We start from the raw sequence: 17,632 nt of genomic DNA, 5'->3' as shown, positions 1-17,632 counted from the left end.
GAAGCGGTGTGTTTGTTCAAGGTGAACCGGCATATGGTTATGGGAACTGGCACATGGAAGCGTTGTATGACTACCAGTTGGTAGTCTCAACTTCAGGGTTTCTGGTTGAAGTGCTTCAAGCCTGTGTGGCTCAACCAGTGACTTTGTGTGATGAGTTAGCAATGTAACGAAGAACAGATCATGTAGCCATGTCAGCCTTCTGCGCGTGAAGGATCTTGCATGAAGGAGATCATTCCTATCTACCTTGGGAATGTGTGAAGTCTGTAAACGGTGATAACATGTGATGGGTTATCAATCGCTATGAAATTGGTGGAAAACAAACGACGGAGAATGTCTTGAAATTGGATCAAGAACTGTTGTATTTAATGCAGTGTGTTCAACGGTTAGGATTGAACTGTTTGAATTCCTTAAGCTAAGAGGTTTAGGGTTTAGGGTTTATGCTATCGACCTATCTGTTTTCCTATAAGGTTGATGTTGTGTTTCTTTCTGAGGTTGTTGGCAAAAGTTTTGTGTGTGTATCCAAGAGAAGAGATACGTGATTCTTGCTAGACCAAAGGAGAGAAGTGATACCTACAGAGTGTAAGTGCAGAAGGTGAAGAGGAGCTTAAGCAAATCTGCATTGGCATTGAGTGTTGTTATCAGATCATTGTAATACCTGTTGATCTCTAACCACCTCAATAGTTTAGAAATCCCTTAATAGGGTAGCTTTAACTGGCTTGTTGTAAATCCTTTAACAGTGTGACTCAAAACCATTGAGTTATTGAAATCCTCTAACAAGGTTTAACCCTTAACTGGGTATTCTAGCCATCCCTTAACTGGGTGATCCCTAATAGGATCGGTTCCTAATAGAACCTATTGTATCAATCTTTAACCGGACAAGGCTCCTAATAGAGAGGACTTCTAAAGAGTTCAAAAACAAGCTTGTGGGTATTCATCCCCACCGTGGTTTTTCCTAGCTGGGTTTCCACGTGAAAAATGAGTGTGTCATGTGTGATGTCTTCTTCATGTGATGCTTTGTTGTTTTCTGTCAAGTGGTGAATCATGTTGATCTAGTTGCTCATATGTATATCTTTGATGGTAGATTACCTATTCATGCATTAGGGTGAAATGGAAATGAAGTGCTAGATTATATGAGAAGATAAGTGTCAACCGGTTTATGCTTGTCTCAATCATTCTAGGTTTTGTCGGTTGTACTCTGTTTTAGGACCGGTGTTACTGTTTGTCTGTCAATGCACAATGTCTACTGACAAACCGATTTAAGAGTGTGTTTTTGTCTATACTGACTCACCCCCCCTCTCAGTACCGGTTTAGTACTATTCATTCATCATTGAGTTATCAGATGTAAGCCCCAAAAGGGTACTCTAAAATGTAATTTGTTCCTAGTTTTCTTTGAGGAAAATTTGAACTATTTGGGAAATATCAGTTAGATAAGGCTACGAGGAATAGGCCTAATTGGGGGTTCCTTGACCCACGTGCAGTAGAAAGTCTTCAAACTTGAGTGAAAGGCATAGGATGAGTATCCTTGGTTGTCAAATAGACCTAACCCTCCTTAGAAAGTGTTGTGGTTTATTGAATACATTAGTGTGTGTAGAACCCTAGTTGTGGGTGGAGATAAGCCTTGTCTAGGCTTAGAAGGGTGAATTGGGTCTTATTACCTTCTTGTTTCCCACTTTGCATCAGGTGGTATGAGATCCCTAAAGGTTATTGAGGGTGGAAGAAGGAGGTTGGCAAGATGTCAGAAGGAGAAGACACTAGTGATGGAAGAAGGATGACCAACGTTGAATTGGCCAAGTTGGTAAGAGAGCAGGCGACAACCAACAAAGAGATGAGAAAAGAATTGGATAGGTTGAAGGGTAAGATGGATAAGAAGAAAGGAGACTTTGAAGAAGAAGAAGAAGAAGAAGAAGGGAATGAAGATGATCCCCTTTTGTAGGCAAGAGAAAGGATACCTGTAGATCAGAGAAGTTTCCTTGAAGCCCTTGAGAGAGTAGGTAGCAGAGATGACAAATCAAGCCTACCTATGTTTACTTGAAAGATGAACCTAGAGGAGGTCATGGATTGGTTGGAGGCCTCAGTGAACCACTTTTAGTATGAAGATGTGCCTCAGAACCAAAATATGAAGACTTTGAAGTCTAAGATGAAATGATCTGCCCTTAGTTGGTGGAACTTCTTGCAAAATGAGAGAGTAGAAGAGGGAAAGAACCCCATATCATCATGGAAAAGGATGGCCGCAGAGGTGAAAAGGCAACTTTTACCTAAGCATTATGAATTAACAATACATAAGAAGTTGCATAGCCTAAGACAAAAGGATTTGGATGTTAGTAGGTACACAGAAGAGTTTCACAAATTGTCCTTGAGAGCAAAGGTGCCAGAGAATGAAAAGAAAAAGTTGGCAAGATACTTGAATGGCCTCAAGTATGCCATTCAAGATGAATTAAGTCTCTTCAATCCTTAGATAGTTCATAAATGCTATCAGATGGCACTAAGGATTAAAGAAAAGTTTAGAAGAAAGGGAGACCAACAAGGTAGAGGAAGAGGAGGTAACTTTAGAGGAAGAGGCAGATTTGGTGGAAGAGGAACATCTCCTAAACCACAAGGAGAGTCAAGTAATCAGGAATCAGAAGGAGAACCAAGTCATAGGGGTAGTTTTAGAGGAAGGAGACCAAATAGATGAGGTATATTTGGGGGTAGAGGAGCCAATGTGTTCACTAAAAGGTGTTTCACATGTAATCAAGTTGGCCATTAGTCATTTCGATGCCCGAAAAAATAAGGCTCTAACAGTCAAGGTGGAGAAAGGAGAGTTAATTTGGCACAAGAGGAGGACACCCAAAGTGTGAACTCACCTTCAATACATGTAGATCCAGAGCAAGGGGAGTGTCTAATGTTCCAAAGGACCCTCTTGAAGATACCAACCGTCAAGGAGCCACCACAGAGGAAGACATTGTTTAGAACTACTTGCAAGGTGAGTGGAAAGGTATGTAGAGTCATTGTGGACTTAGGGTCAATTGATAATATTGCTTCAACTAAGATGGTCAACAAGCTTGGATTGAAGAAAATTCCTCATCCCTTCCCCTACAAAGTCTCCTGGTTGAGAAAAGAGTAGCAGGCTTTGGTAAGTGAACAAGTTTGGGTTGATTTTCAAATAGGTGAATATAGAGACAAGATCTTATGTGATGTTGCAGAAATGGATGATTGCCATTTACTCCTTGGAAGGCCATGGAAATATGATGTAGAATCAAGACATGATGGGAGGAGAAATGTCTACAAGTTGACCAAAGATGGTGTGCAATACACTATGACTCCACTACTGGATGATGGTAAGGACAGTCATCTTGTGACTAGTGTCATGTTAGTAGGTAAAGAGGAGTTTATGCAGACAATCAGAGAGAAGGGTGCCCCATGATTTTCCATAGTAGTGAAGCCAAGAGAAGAAGTGAGAAAGAAAATGGAAGACAAGGTGGAAGGAAGGACTACAGGTCCTAGAGAGGTGAAAGAGTTGTAGAAAAGATACAAGGGTATAGTTGCAGGAAGCAAACTAGAGACCCTACCACCTTTCAGAGACATGAGTCACTATATTGACCACATACTAGGCTCAACATTGCCCAACAAAAAAGAATATAAAATGACCCCTGATCAAAATGAAGAGCTTGCAAGGGAAGTACATGAGTTGCTAGAAAAATGATTCATAAGGAAGAGAATTAGCCTTTGTGATTTCCCTGTAGTATTGGATCCTAAGAAGGAAGGTACATGGAGGTTATGTACGGACTCAAGAGCCATAAATAAGATCACAATTAGGTATAGGTTCCCTATGCCTTAGATAGAGGACTTGATGGACTGTCTAGCAGGAGACAAGTACTTCTCTAAGGTGGCTTTGAAGAGTGGTTACCATCAAATCAGGATAAGAGAGGGAGATGAGTGGAACACAACCTTCAAAACAAATGAAGGACTTTACAAATGGCTAGTTATACCATTTGGCCTATCAAATGCCCCTAGTACGTTCATGAGACTCATGAATGAAATCTTGAAACCTTTATCAATCATTTTGTTGTTGTGTACTTAGATGATATTCTATTTTTTAGCAAGAATAGGGATGGGCATCTAATACATTTGGATTTTGTATTGAAAAGGTTGAATGAAGAGCACTTGAAGATCAATTTGGAGAAATGTGTCTTCTTGCAGGAAGAGTTGGTGTTTCTTGGTTTTGTGATCTCCAAGAGCAGCCTCAAGATTGATCCATCCAAGGTGGAACCAATCCTCAATTGGCCTACACCTAGAAGTGCAAGTGAGGTAAAGAGTTTTCATGGTCTTGCAAGCTTCTATAGGAATTTCATTAAGAATTTTAGTGGTGTATGTGCACCTATGATTGATACTATCAAGGGGGGTAGAAAATGTCAGTTTGTATGGACTAGTAAAGCAGATAAGTCCTTTGAGTATTTGAAAATAAGAGTAGCAGAACAACCTATATTGGTTTTACCTGATTTTCATAAGGCTTTCACCATAGAATGTGATGCAAGCAACAAGGCAGTAGGAGGAGTCTTGAGCCAAGAAGGTAGACTAGTAGCCTTCTTTAGTGAAAAATTGAATGAAGACAAACAAAAGTACTCAACCTATGACTTAGAGATGTATGCAATTGTCCAATCCTTGAGGAAATGAAGGCATTATTTGTTGCCAAAGGAATTTCTAGTCTATACTGATAACCATGCTTTGAGTTTCTTGAACAAGCAAGACAAGTTGAATCACCGGCATATGAAGTGGATGGAATACCTTCAAGCATTCACTTTCACCATCAAGCACAAGAAAGGAGTAGCAAATAAGGTAGTTGATGCCCTTAGCAGGAGGAACTTGACAGTGAAGGAGATTCAGTGTGAGAGCATAAGCATTGATTCCATGAAGGATATGTACCAAGGAGATGAGGATTTCCAAGAGCATACCAAGTGTGTTAGGAAATGGGTGACAAGTACCACAAGGAGTTCTCAAATTTTATTCTGCAGGAAGGTCCACTTTTCAAGGAAAGTCAACTTTGCATTCCTAAAGGTTCCATGAGGGAAAACATTGTGAAAGAGAAGCATTGTGGGGGATTGGCAGGTCATTTTGGAATTGACAAGACCCTTGAGTTCGTTAGGAGATTCTATTTCTGGCCTAAGATGCAAACCGAGATCAGAAAGTATGTGGAAGGATGTATCATTTGTCAAAAGGCCAAGGGTAGCAGTTCAAATGCAGGTTTGTATACTCCTTTGCCCATGCCAAGCAAGCCATGGGATTCAATCAACATGGACTTTGTATTAGGACTCCCAAAGACTAAATAGGGTCATGATAGCATTTATGTAGTTGTTGACAGGTTTTAAAAAATGGCTCACTTTCTACCTTGTAAAACCACACATGATGCATCCCATATAATAGGTATATTCTTCAAGGAGGTTGTAAGATTACATGGTTTGCCACTGTCAATTATCTTAGATAGCGATTCTAAGTTTCTTGGACATTTTTGGCAAACTATTTGGAGAAGGTTGGGTACCAATTTGTCATTCACATCAGCCTATCATCCCCAATCTAATGGACAAACTAAGGTCATCAATAGGTCACTTAAAAACCTATTAAGGTGTCTGAATAAGGATCAAGTAACTACATGGGATTCAATACTTCCTCAAGCAAAATTTGCTTATAATGACTCAGTGAATAGAAGCACTGGTCACATTCCCTTTGAGATAGTGTATGGATCACACCCTAGAGGTGTATTGGAGTTGAGAGATGTGAAATCTTTGGACAAAAGAAGTGCACAAGAAGAGGACTTTGCAGAAGTAATGAGGGATATCCATCAACAAGTCAAGGATAGGTTAGAACAAACCTCAGACAAGTACAAGCATGCAATAGATAGGAAAAGGAGAGATTTGTAGTTTAAGGTTGGAGATATGGTGATGATTCATCTCAAGAAGGAGAGGCTCCCTAAGGAGAAATACACCAAGTTGATGATGATGAAGATAGGTCCTTTCAAGATCATTAAAAAATGTGGCAGCAATCCCTACAAGATTTAGCTCCCATGGGATATTGGTCTCTCTAACACTTTCAATGTTTATAATATCTATGCCTATAAAGGTCCTATTATTGATGTGTGTGATGTAGGTTCAGATGCTTCTAGCAGGGAAGAGATGTTACAAGACCTACCTAAGCAGCCTAAACTTGTAGTTGAGCATGTACTTGACATGAGGGTGAGTAAGAAAACAAGGAGGCATACTTACTATGAATTTATTGTCCAATGGAAGGACAAACCTTGAGAAGATGCAACATGGATGATAGAGCAGGCTTTGGAGAAGATTGGATGCAAGGTTCCAACTTTGCCAACTCAAGAGACTTGAGTTTTTCCTAGCCCTGGGAGTATGGTGCAGGGCACCTCCTGGTTTTGGATTTTGTTTGTTTTTTGTGTGTTGGTAGATGGTCCTACACCCTAGGATGGTGTTTTGGATCAAGATTGGATCATTGAATCCTACGAATGTAATAAAGAACCTTTTGTAAGGTCAATTGGTTATGGATCATTTATAAACCTAGAAACCAAATCTAACCATGGGTTCATATAGGGAAGGAGGTATGTTGTTAGGTTGTCCTAAGTTGTTTTAGGCTTAGGGTTAGTCTACAAGTCCATTAGGGACTTTGGAATGTCAAATATGACAAGTTGTCAAAAATTGTAAAAAGTTGCAAAAGTTGCTAAGCAATTTTTCAAAGTTGCTAACCAACATTTACCCACTGATTGGCAAAGAAGTTCCAATGATCATAAACAGTTTGAAATCAGTTGTAACCATTGGGGGAAGGCCTATTTGTGCCTTTGAGATCATCTATGAGCAGGTTGGATGATAAATGTATGAAGTTGGTGGTTTGAATGAACAAAAAACTCAGATTTTGCCCATTCTTACTGGTTTTCCATACTATACGATCTGACAGAGAACTGGTTGGCATGAAATTTTGAATTGGTTTGATTTTAGTGTGAGTGCAGGTTTGAATGCAAGTGGTATGACTTGATTTGGTGGATTCTAGAGCAAGTTGTGGATGGTTTTCCAAAAACTATCACTTAGAAATCCGGTTCATAGGGTTTCACCCAAAAAAATGGCCCTTACTTGTAGATCCTATTGAGAAACTCATCGGCCCTTTGGGAAAGACAAGTTGATTGTGTGCATATTGTGATTCCAAAAGGGTGTAATCTGGGAGTGAGTTTTGGTGTGGTTTCCACCATACCCTAGGTTAAACAAAACCATGTGTTTAGCCTAGCCTTGAGGAGGAATGAGAGAATAGTCACCTAAGGAGAGTTTGGGAAATATTCTAAGGGTGGTTTTTGTTCATTAGATACCAAAGTAACATGCCTAATGTGTGAGTTATATTCTGCAACCCCATTCTTAAGTAGTTGCTTTGGAAAACATACGTAATTAGGCCTATTAGGTCTGCAAACCCACTAGGTTCTTAGGGGTGTTGGAGAAAGTTCATAACTCTATCTCTTGGAATTGGATGTAAGTCCCAAAAGGGTACTCTAAAATGTAATTTTTTCCTAGGATTCTTTGAGGAAAAATTGAACTATTTGGGAAATACCGATCAGATAAGGCTACAATGAATAGGCCTAATTGGGGGTTCCTTGACCCGAGTGAAGTAGGAAGTCTTCAAACTTGGGTAAAAGCATAGGATGAGTTTCCTTGGTTTTAAAATAGCCCTAACCCTCCTTAGAAAGTGTTGTGGTTTATTGAATACATTAGTTTGTGTAGAACCCTAGTTGTGGGTGGAGATAAGCCTTGTCTAGGCTTAGAAGGGTGAATTGGGTCTTCTTACCTTCTTGTTGCCCATTCTGCATCAATATTGGCTGAGATATTCACATTTTAGTGGAAGGTTGTCAATTCCCTCATTAGGGTAACCCGAGAGGCATTAAAATGTAACCAGAAAATCCTTTTGGTGAAAGAGCGATATTGAGGAAATAAAAAAGGAACCTAGCGACACTAAAGTATCATTGAAATGAAAAGAAAGGAAAGCAAGAGGAGCACATTAGCATGACCCTCAAAGTATCTATCGAAAGAACGAGTTCCATCAAATTATCTAGTTTTATGAAAATGGGCACAGTCTCATAGAGATGGTCTCATCGATGAAAAGGACATGGCAGTGAAATCCCAAAAGCATCTACCAAAGCACAAGACTCATCAAAATGGATATGAAGTGGGGCAGTCTGACCGGAGTCACAGATCAATGAAGTGGAATGGGATCTCATCGAACTAAAAGGGGTTTCAATGAAAACAAGCTATCGGGTAAAGAATTAGAGTGCATGGCAAAATGATACCTTTCATCGAAAATCCAATATCGATGAATTCAATGGATAACTCATCGAAATATGGTTGTTGATAGAAAATGCATATCGATAATAGGTGAAAACACTTGAGCAAAGATAGAGTTTCATCAAAACAAAATAAATAGTGTTGGTTCTATACTGAAGATGGGCATCGATGAAACTAGGGCATAAAAGAACATGAAACAAAAGTCATCGAAGGGGTATGTTTCATCGAAATAAGAGTTGCCTTCGGGAAATGTGGCACACTCATGCATTGTGTTAGCACATAATTTTTCAAAATTATTTATGCTATTGAGATGCTATTTGCTTATAATTTTCAATAAGTATTTTTTATCATGAGAATAGTTACTGCTGAAATTTTATGTGCAGGAATGACCCTACAACATCAATTCCCATCCATCTATGATCTGTCTCTAGAGAGTCAACCATCAGCTGGGCAATTATGGGGTGGCACTAAGTAAGATAAGGCTTTCACTTTGAGAAATCTAGCCAAAGAAGAAAGATCTATGTAATATCTCAAAGATTGAGCTTTTGTGAGGTTTTGTTCAGTTTATATAAGAAATCATAAACATGTGTATTTCATTAAGGGGAGCACATTTTATAAGCATATCAAACCATCGGTGTAGCTTACCCCAAAGAAAGCACCTTAGAAAATCCAAGGTCATCAAGAAGTGATTATTTATTGCAAGAAGGGGATAGGAGTTATCCCGATACCCGATAGACACATTGAGAGGATATACACCGAATTTGTAATTACTAAAGTATCATCGGTGTAGCTTTCACTATCGGAACATGCGAATTATTGTTTTGTTGATAGCCGATAAGGCTATCGGTAAAACTTACACCGATAGGAAGAGAGACATTAGTCATTGGCATAACTTAAAGAGATCGGGATGTATCATTTCAAGCTATCCCGATACCCGATGGAAATAATAAAGCAGGAGGTTCATCAGAGAAAAATAACTATCGGCATAAGTTATTCAAGGTTATGCTGATACCCAATGGAGGCATTGGGAAGACACATGCTGATAAACAACAAAAATAACCTAAGGAATGAAACATTGCTGATGGAACCAAGGGAGTAATTCATTGGGAAAGCATATACCGATGAGCCATTACAGATTCAATTCAAAACTAAAACCAAAGTAGCCTATATTTAATGCTTACAATTGAGTAGATTGATGGCTCACACAAGGCGAATTAAGAACTAAATGCAAACTGTGTCTTAGAACACGCAAGGTGAGAATTGTTACTCACAGTTCTTCATGCATCATGGAAGCTTCAAGTTCATCAGGAAGAAAGAGGAGTGCTAAGGGCTTGGAATCCACATCTAAAAAATAAAAAACAGTGGAAGTCCCTCCCGCACAAAAACTAAATCAAGACATTATTGATCAATTGCAGTCTCCAAGTCCAAAATCAAGAAGGTCGAAACAAAATTTGCCCATAAAAGACCAGCTTGAAGATAGGTTTAAAGGGGTTGGAGACGTATGGACAAAGGTGAGAGGTTATGAACTCTTCCTGTTACATTTTCTGAGAAAAGACTGAGAAGTACGAATTTGTAACCCATGGATAACTAACTTAGGTAAACTGGTTGTTCCAAATGTTTTCGTAAACATCAAACTGATGGAAGTCTTGGTCAAAAATTATAATTCTATGAAGAGATGCATTCACTTTCCAAATGGTGAGGTTTTAATCAGATTTAGTCATGGCACCATAAATGAAGTTTTTAGCTTAGACCCTAACCTTGATGTACCCTTGTCATTTGAAGAACTAGAGGAGGAATTTGTTAAAATGGATACTACTTACAAAGGGTGGAACTTATCCTTTGAAAGGGTTGAGAAGGGAATTCTGATAGAAGAGGATGGTCCCATATTTAATATGGATATGTTCAGACACTACTTATAGTACACCTATATGTCATGCAGACAGGTTGGAGGTATAGAGGTCCCTGATGTAGCTAATGTTGGGCTGCTAGTGTTGGCAGCAAATGTACAGATGTATGAGTCGAGACCCTTTGATTATGCTACTTATCTTGTGGAGAAATTACATGAGGGTTTCTTGAACCTTATAGATAATAGGGAGCCCACTTTTAAGTTTTACTCATTGTTGATGCATTTGATTGTATTTTATGGAAGATTTCGGGGCATGTGGCCAATGGGTTTAAAATTGAACACAGTGGACAGAGCAGGTAAAGAACAAATAGTGCAAATGTGGACATCATTTTGGGACTCATGATATGTGAAGTCAAACTACATTAAGTTTGAAGAGATAATAGTAAAGCCACTGTACCAGATGTATGGTGTCCCGTGTGAAGGATCTATTTCCACTAAAGTTAAGAGATTTCTCAGATCTATTATTTTTTATGAGAGAGGTATTGTCAATCACAACTAGGGTGATTGGTTTGTTCATAAGGATTTTATTTGCTTAAGGACTTATGGTTTTGAAGGAACCCCTATGTGTTGCCAAAATTTGTACCAGACAAGATTGCTTATTTGGAGATTGTAAAACAATTAAGTGTTTCAAATGCCAAAAATTTTAGAGATATGCGTAAGAAAAATTTCCTACCTGGGACTCTTAGTTTTGGGGATTTTACCATTGTATCCACAAACTCTTATGAAGCCATTGATAGGAAACTGATTGTTCTTTTTGTTCAAATATACTGCTAGGGTCAATTATGACCCTAAAGGATATATTCACAATTGCAAGAAAAGTCAAAATTTGGGAGATTATTTTCATGTTTACTTGGAAGAAGATGATATGTTTAGAAACATGGGGGAGGAAGAGGCCCAGTTGTCCATTGGTGAATTAAACAAAAAATTGGAAGAAAAGAAAAAGATATTGCAAGAAATGGAAACTGAAGAAGAGGAGAGTGAAGGCAAGTCAAAAGAATTTGAGATAATATCTAGGCATCAAGCACCAGACACAGTAGAAGAACCTGACTTACAAGAGAAAATTGTTGCCAGGCTAAACATCCATAGTGATGCAAGATACGATGAGTATTCTGCCTTTGTGTCTAATGATGTTTTTATTAATTCAAAATAATTTAAATCCTTTTTATATAATTTCAAAGGTAAAAAATTGAGAGACTCTATCCCAAACGTAACCCCTGAAAAAGAATCAGAATTGTTGGGTAAACTAAAGGAAGAAATCAGTTTAGAATTGACCAGTATAACCCCTCAAAGGGGAAGATAGCTTCTTAGTGAAGTAGGCATCATCATCTTTTGAGGATGGGATATGAGTGCATCATTTATTTTTGATAGCATGTTACATTCTGAGAATATTGATTTTAAATTAGATATTCAGAGAGTGAATAATGTGTATAACGGCTCTAGATTTGACCAGAATGAAGAGGCTTTTCTTTTGTGGGCTCTTTACCCTCCAAATAAGAGGCTTAAAATCATTGATGTAGACAAATATTTTGGTCACATGATGAAATTAAAAGTGGGTGAAGTGGATCCTATTGTTATTGCTAACATGGGCATCGATATTCCAAAATTTAATAAAGCACAATTAGTCAAAGTGATCAGAGAAAGAGATCAGTACAAGGGGTTATATGAATAATTGCTAAAAAGAGGAGGACAACCTGTGCCACAAATCCATGATGGGTCTCAATGAAAAAAGAGATGTGAAGAAGTGAAATTGGAAAACAAAAGGTTAAAAAGGCAAATGTAGAGTGTGAGGGCTGATGCAGCCTTTGTTTTACAGACCAAGTGATTTGAAAAGTTGTAGGGTTTCCTTGAAGATTTTTTGGTTGTTTATCAGAAGAATATGGATAATGTAGTATCTCACAATTGGATTTATAATAGATTAGGAACTTTATTGCATGATAAGACTATGGCCAATGTAGATGCCAAAGTTATTGAAGGAATACAAAGGTTATTGAGAAAACATGAAGACTTTGACACAGAACTGCAAAATGAATTTGATGAATGTAAGGAAATAGTACAACATGGTTTTCCAGAGGTTGAAGATCAGAATGGATAGATTAAGGATAAGGATAAATGGATTATGGAATGCCAAAGTCTTCTCAGTGCCTCCCTTAACATTGCCCAGTCTGATGGACTTGATATGAAAGGTACAATTGAGCATATGGAAAACTTCGTCACTATGGAGATTGTGGTCAGAGATATCATATATGATGCGGATACCTACAAATCAGAGGGATACTTGAATCATATTTAGAAGTGTTGTTAAATGCTTGGAGATAAACCATAAATATGAAAAGGGTGTTCAAAGATGTGACTTTATCTTATAGTCTATCAGTTTCTTCATATTGTTAGGGTAGTTTTTAGGTAGTTAGTTTTTTGTTAATTTTAGTTTTAATGAAAGGGTATGCCCTTGCATTTTTCAAACTGAATCCTCATCTATATATTGAGGATCTTTTAGGAAAGACATATATCACAAGTTTATAGTTTTATTTCAAGACAATCTTTTATGCATTTCTTATGAACTCGTCGTCTGGAAGTATCAATTTGATGGATGATATATACTGAAATCAACTAGTTTAAGTATCATATTTTTAATATAAAGATTCAAGTGATTTTTATTCATGATGGTCTCTACCTTTTCAATTGATTGATCGGTTCCTTAAATAAGTCTATTTGCATAGATTGTTTCAATGTGCAGTCTTGTGTTGTCGTAATTAAGATTGATTTTCAGTTTGAAGGATTGGTTGGCAAACTTTGAACTGCCTTATTGGTCTTTCAAAGTAAAGTTAAATTTAGTAAGACTAACTAGATGTTATATTTTAATTCCAGTTCATATAGAAGCCTCTGAGATGATGGTCTTGTTTCATTAACAAGTTATTAAAACTATCTCTAAGGTTAAACGTAGGATTTTTCATTTGAAATGATATGTAACCAGTAAGGAATCAAGGCACTAGTCTTTTATTGATTTTATATATTTGAATCAAGTATCTCTAGAGAAAGTTTCATCAAGGAATCATATTTCTAATTCATACAGTCACTACTTTATAAATATTCATTTACAAGCAAGCAGTCACAGTTTTTAGATAATAAAACTGGGTTCAAGAACGATTGCCATCTTGAAGTCACTAAATTTCTTAAATTCGCTATAAAAAAGTCTTTATCTTACAAATTTAGGTTTTAGGTATAGGTTCACCCGCCTTGGTTTAGCGAAGCCTGAAGTCCAGGGGAATTTGATCTATAGATCATTCCTATTTGTTGGCTAGAACTAATTTGGAAGTCATTAAGAGAAGTGGCAAAACTCTTTGATTTCCAATATGTTGTTTTGGGAACCAACACATCGAAAGGCAGAAATCAACAAAAAAGAACAATCAATCTGTCGAGAAATATTACATGAATCCAAACGAGTCACATCATCATAAATTCAAAACGCATTTCTTAATGACCATTGCAGTACCTAAAGTAATTGATGAAAAGGACATGTCGGTGAAATCCCAAAAGCATCTGCTGAAGCATGAGACTCATCAAAGTGGATATGAAATGGGCCCCTCTAGCCGGAGTCACAGATTGATGAAATGGAATGAGATCTCATCGAAGTAAAAGGGGTTTCGATGAAAACAAGCTATCGAGTAAACCATTAGAGTGCATGGCGAAATGGGACCTTTCATCAAAAAATCCAATATCGATGAATTCAATGGATAACTCATCAAAATATGGTTGTCGATAGAAAATGCATATCGATAAAAGGTGAAAACACTTGAGCGAAGAGAGAGTTTCATCAAAACAAAATAAATAGTGTTGGGTCTATACTAAAGATGGGCATTAATGAAACTAGGGCGCCGAAGAAAATGAAAAGAAAGTCATCGAAGGGGTATGTTTCATCGAAATAAGAGTTTCCTTTGGGAAATGTGGCATGCTCATGCAACGAAAGGCAAAAATCAGCAAAAAAGCACAATCAATCCGCTAGGAAATATTACACGAATCCAAATGAGTCACATCATCATAAATTCAAAACACATTTCTTAATGACCATTGCGATACTCCGAGTAATCAAACTACTCGAATACAAGAATTGTTTAGGCGGATAAATTCGTCAAGTAAAGAAGGAACTGGTGCAACAGGGGTCACATAATTCTTCACGAAAAGAAGTAAAAAGGGCTTCTCAGAATTTCTTGTCTTCTTTTGAATTGAACATAAAGATGGAATCTTCGTCGTCTAGGAAAGCTAAAACAAAGAAGAACAAAGAGCCTCACCCTCCTGAAACCAAAGCAGAAAATCCAAAATGACAGAAAAAGGAAGGTTGACCCTTAGACTAGGACCTAAACACCAATTCCCTCTCTCATGTCACCAGTCTAGAAATATTAAGAATGATGATGAGGGATTGGAAAATATTTTTGATAACATAGGGGAAATTTGGATAGAGGTTCGAGGGCATGAATTGTTCATTTTCAGCTATGCTAGAAGGTTTGCAATAGAACCAATGTGTAATATTTGGAAGCTGAATCTAGGGAGACTTGTCGTTCCCAACGTCTTTGTGAATGTAGAGTTGACAACAACGTTGGTAGATAGGTATGACCCACAAATGCAAACCATATGCGACTATAAAGGGAACTACTTGTTGTCGATTAGTAAAGAGTACATTGAGCAAGTTTTCGGTCTTGAATGAGGGCATGAGGATGAAGTTGATGCTAAAAAGTTGGTGGACAAGTATTTAAACATGGAGAGAACATATAAATGATGGAGACTCCCACCACACAGACTGAAGACTGAAGGATCTTTGACTTTGTTTGCAGATACTGACAAAGCCCCATTTGATGTTAACTTGTTTTCTCCCTACTTTAAGTTCACCTATTATTGTACTACACACGTGTTGGGCATGGAAGCCTCCCCGTTAATGGACATTGCTGCTATGGTGATTTGTGCCGACATCCAATCAAAGGACCCAAGGACCTTTGATTATGCTTTTTACTTAGCTCATGTCATCAACCATGGGTTAGAAAAACTAAAGGGAGACAAGGTTAATATAAATTTCAGATACTACTCTTACCTTATGCATATGTTGTTATACGTTGGTCAAGATATAGGGCTGCGGACTCAAGGTCTGTCTATTAGGGAGTATGATAGAGAAAGAATCCGCAAGCCAGTGCAATTATGGTTATCAGCTTGGGACCAAAGATACATTAATAGCTAGTACATGCACTTTGAAGAATATTTTGTGAAACCATTATACAAATTTCTTGGACATCCATGTGATTTTTCACTTTCCCCTCAGGTTAAGAAATTCCTTCGGCCTAAAGATTTTGATGAAGAAAGCCACATTATGCATAACTGGGGGGATTGGTATTGTTTCTTGGATTACACACAAATTAGGGTGTATGGGTTCGAGGGAGAACCTTACTTATTGCCTGTGACTGTCACTGATAGAATTGCTTATTTGGAAATCATTAGGCAATTGTCTATAGCCAGTGCCAAAAATCTTATAGATCATGGGAAGAAGTCAATTGTGCCTAGCTTGTTGTCCTTTTCTGATTTTCTTGTTAAGAGCTCAAAAAGTTATGGTTTACTATAAAATAAGTTAGAATATTTTCACCTTGTGAAAGGAGACCTCGGGCCCAACTTTGATCCAGAAGGATATATGCGGGGGGCTAGAATGTCACAGATATTGAAAGCCATAGAACATGTGCCATTAATGATTGATGACTTCATCAGGAATTTGGAAAGGGAGGAAGCAATCAAGAAGAGTTTGATGCTTGATAAGGTAGATAAAGCATATGAATGGAAATTGAGTAGGGGCAAGATCAACAAAGAAATATTGAAAGCAATTGACGACCTCGTGGCCAAAGAAAATAAAATAATGTATCGTGAATTGGAGATTCTAGATAATGCAACGCCATTGTATGTCTTTAGAGAAAGGATTAAAGATCTTAGGGAGACTACTCCCATTACCCGCTTATCCCTTGAATCCATTGCTGAATTTGTTAACTTAGAAGAAGATGTGCCACCCGCTGCATTTGGACTTGATCACGACATGGATCTAGCAATAGGACAACCCTATGAGATGAAAATTGATGAAGTTAGAATCCTCGAGCATGAGGAATTTATTTCAGAATATTTTGTTAACACTCCTGAGTTTGAAACCTTCTTATATCAATAAAAAGGTAGGATGATCAGGCAACAGATGGGAAACATGATAGAGGAAGACACTCTACAAATGCTGTAGGAGGAAATCAATGCTGTGAAAAGAGAAATGACCCCTGAAAGAGGAAGACAACTCCTCAAGGATGTTGGTGTGATAATTTACCCTGGGTGGGAAATGAAAGTTGGTATTATATTTGATAGCTTCAAGAGAAAGAATCACAATGACAACCAATTGTTACCAGAGGAGGTTGATAGGATCTTTATAGGTTCAGGGTATGATCCGGAGCAGAAGGCCTTGTTGCTATGGGCTATATATTCAAGAGGCAAGAGACCCCTGCTGGTAGACACAGATGAAGCATTTGGCCACCTCATGATCCATCAAGTTGGATAAACAAACCCTAGGATCACTTCCTAGTTAAACCTCGATGTTGCAAAGATAAACAAAGAACAAGTTGAGTTCTTGGTGAGGGAAAACCAAATTGTCAAAGGCCTTTATGAGAAAGCACATGAAGAGAAACAGTATTGGTAGGATAAGGAATTACAGTTGGAATCGGCCTCAAGGATTACAAAAGTTGGACTTGCTACTTATGAAACTGATAAAGATATACTTGAAACAATCCAGAACACTTCATATTGGAGGTATAAGAGCGAGAAGGGGAATATATTGCTCAAAGTTGCACAGGCTCGCACTGTCAAGCTTGCTAATGACATATTTGATGCTCATTTTAAGGTTATGCTAAAGTATTCTGAAGACTTCTAGAAGATGCACACTGGTACCATCAAAGCATACACATAGAATATGAGGTTTTACGAACGGATCCAGGAGATCATAACCAATCATGAATCTATGACTCCAAAGGATAAGAATGAAGCAAATACCCTATTGAAGGCACACAAGGAAATTGGGGACAAGTTGAAAAATTTCATCCATTTCCTAGAGAATGAACAATTGATCCAATTTCCAGCCATGCTCTATGATGGAGAACTCATGTCATTGGAAAACTGGCAACTTCAATTGACAAGTTTCATGAGCACAACCAGAGGACTAGTCGATGAGGATAGGGATCTAGCTCCATATGTGATCCGAATGATAGAGAGATCCTATACCATGGGCAACACAATGAAGAAATGGACCTCAGACTTCTAGTGTTACCAGGATGATGATAATATCAATAATATTGGCATGCTTAATTTATTTATGTCTAAGTTTAACAAATTATAATTGTTTATTTCAAAGGGGTGTACCCCTTCATTT

Source organism: Cryptomeria japonica, chromosome 3 (genome assembly GCF_030272615.1).
Source record: "Cryptomeria japonica chromosome 3, Sugi_1.0, whole genome shotgun sequence".
Taxonomy (NCBI): domain Eukaryota; kingdom Viridiplantae; phylum Streptophyta; class Pinopsida; order Cupressales; family Cupressaceae; genus Cryptomeria; species Cryptomeria japonica.
Note: the sequence above shows the minus strand (reverse complement) of the source record.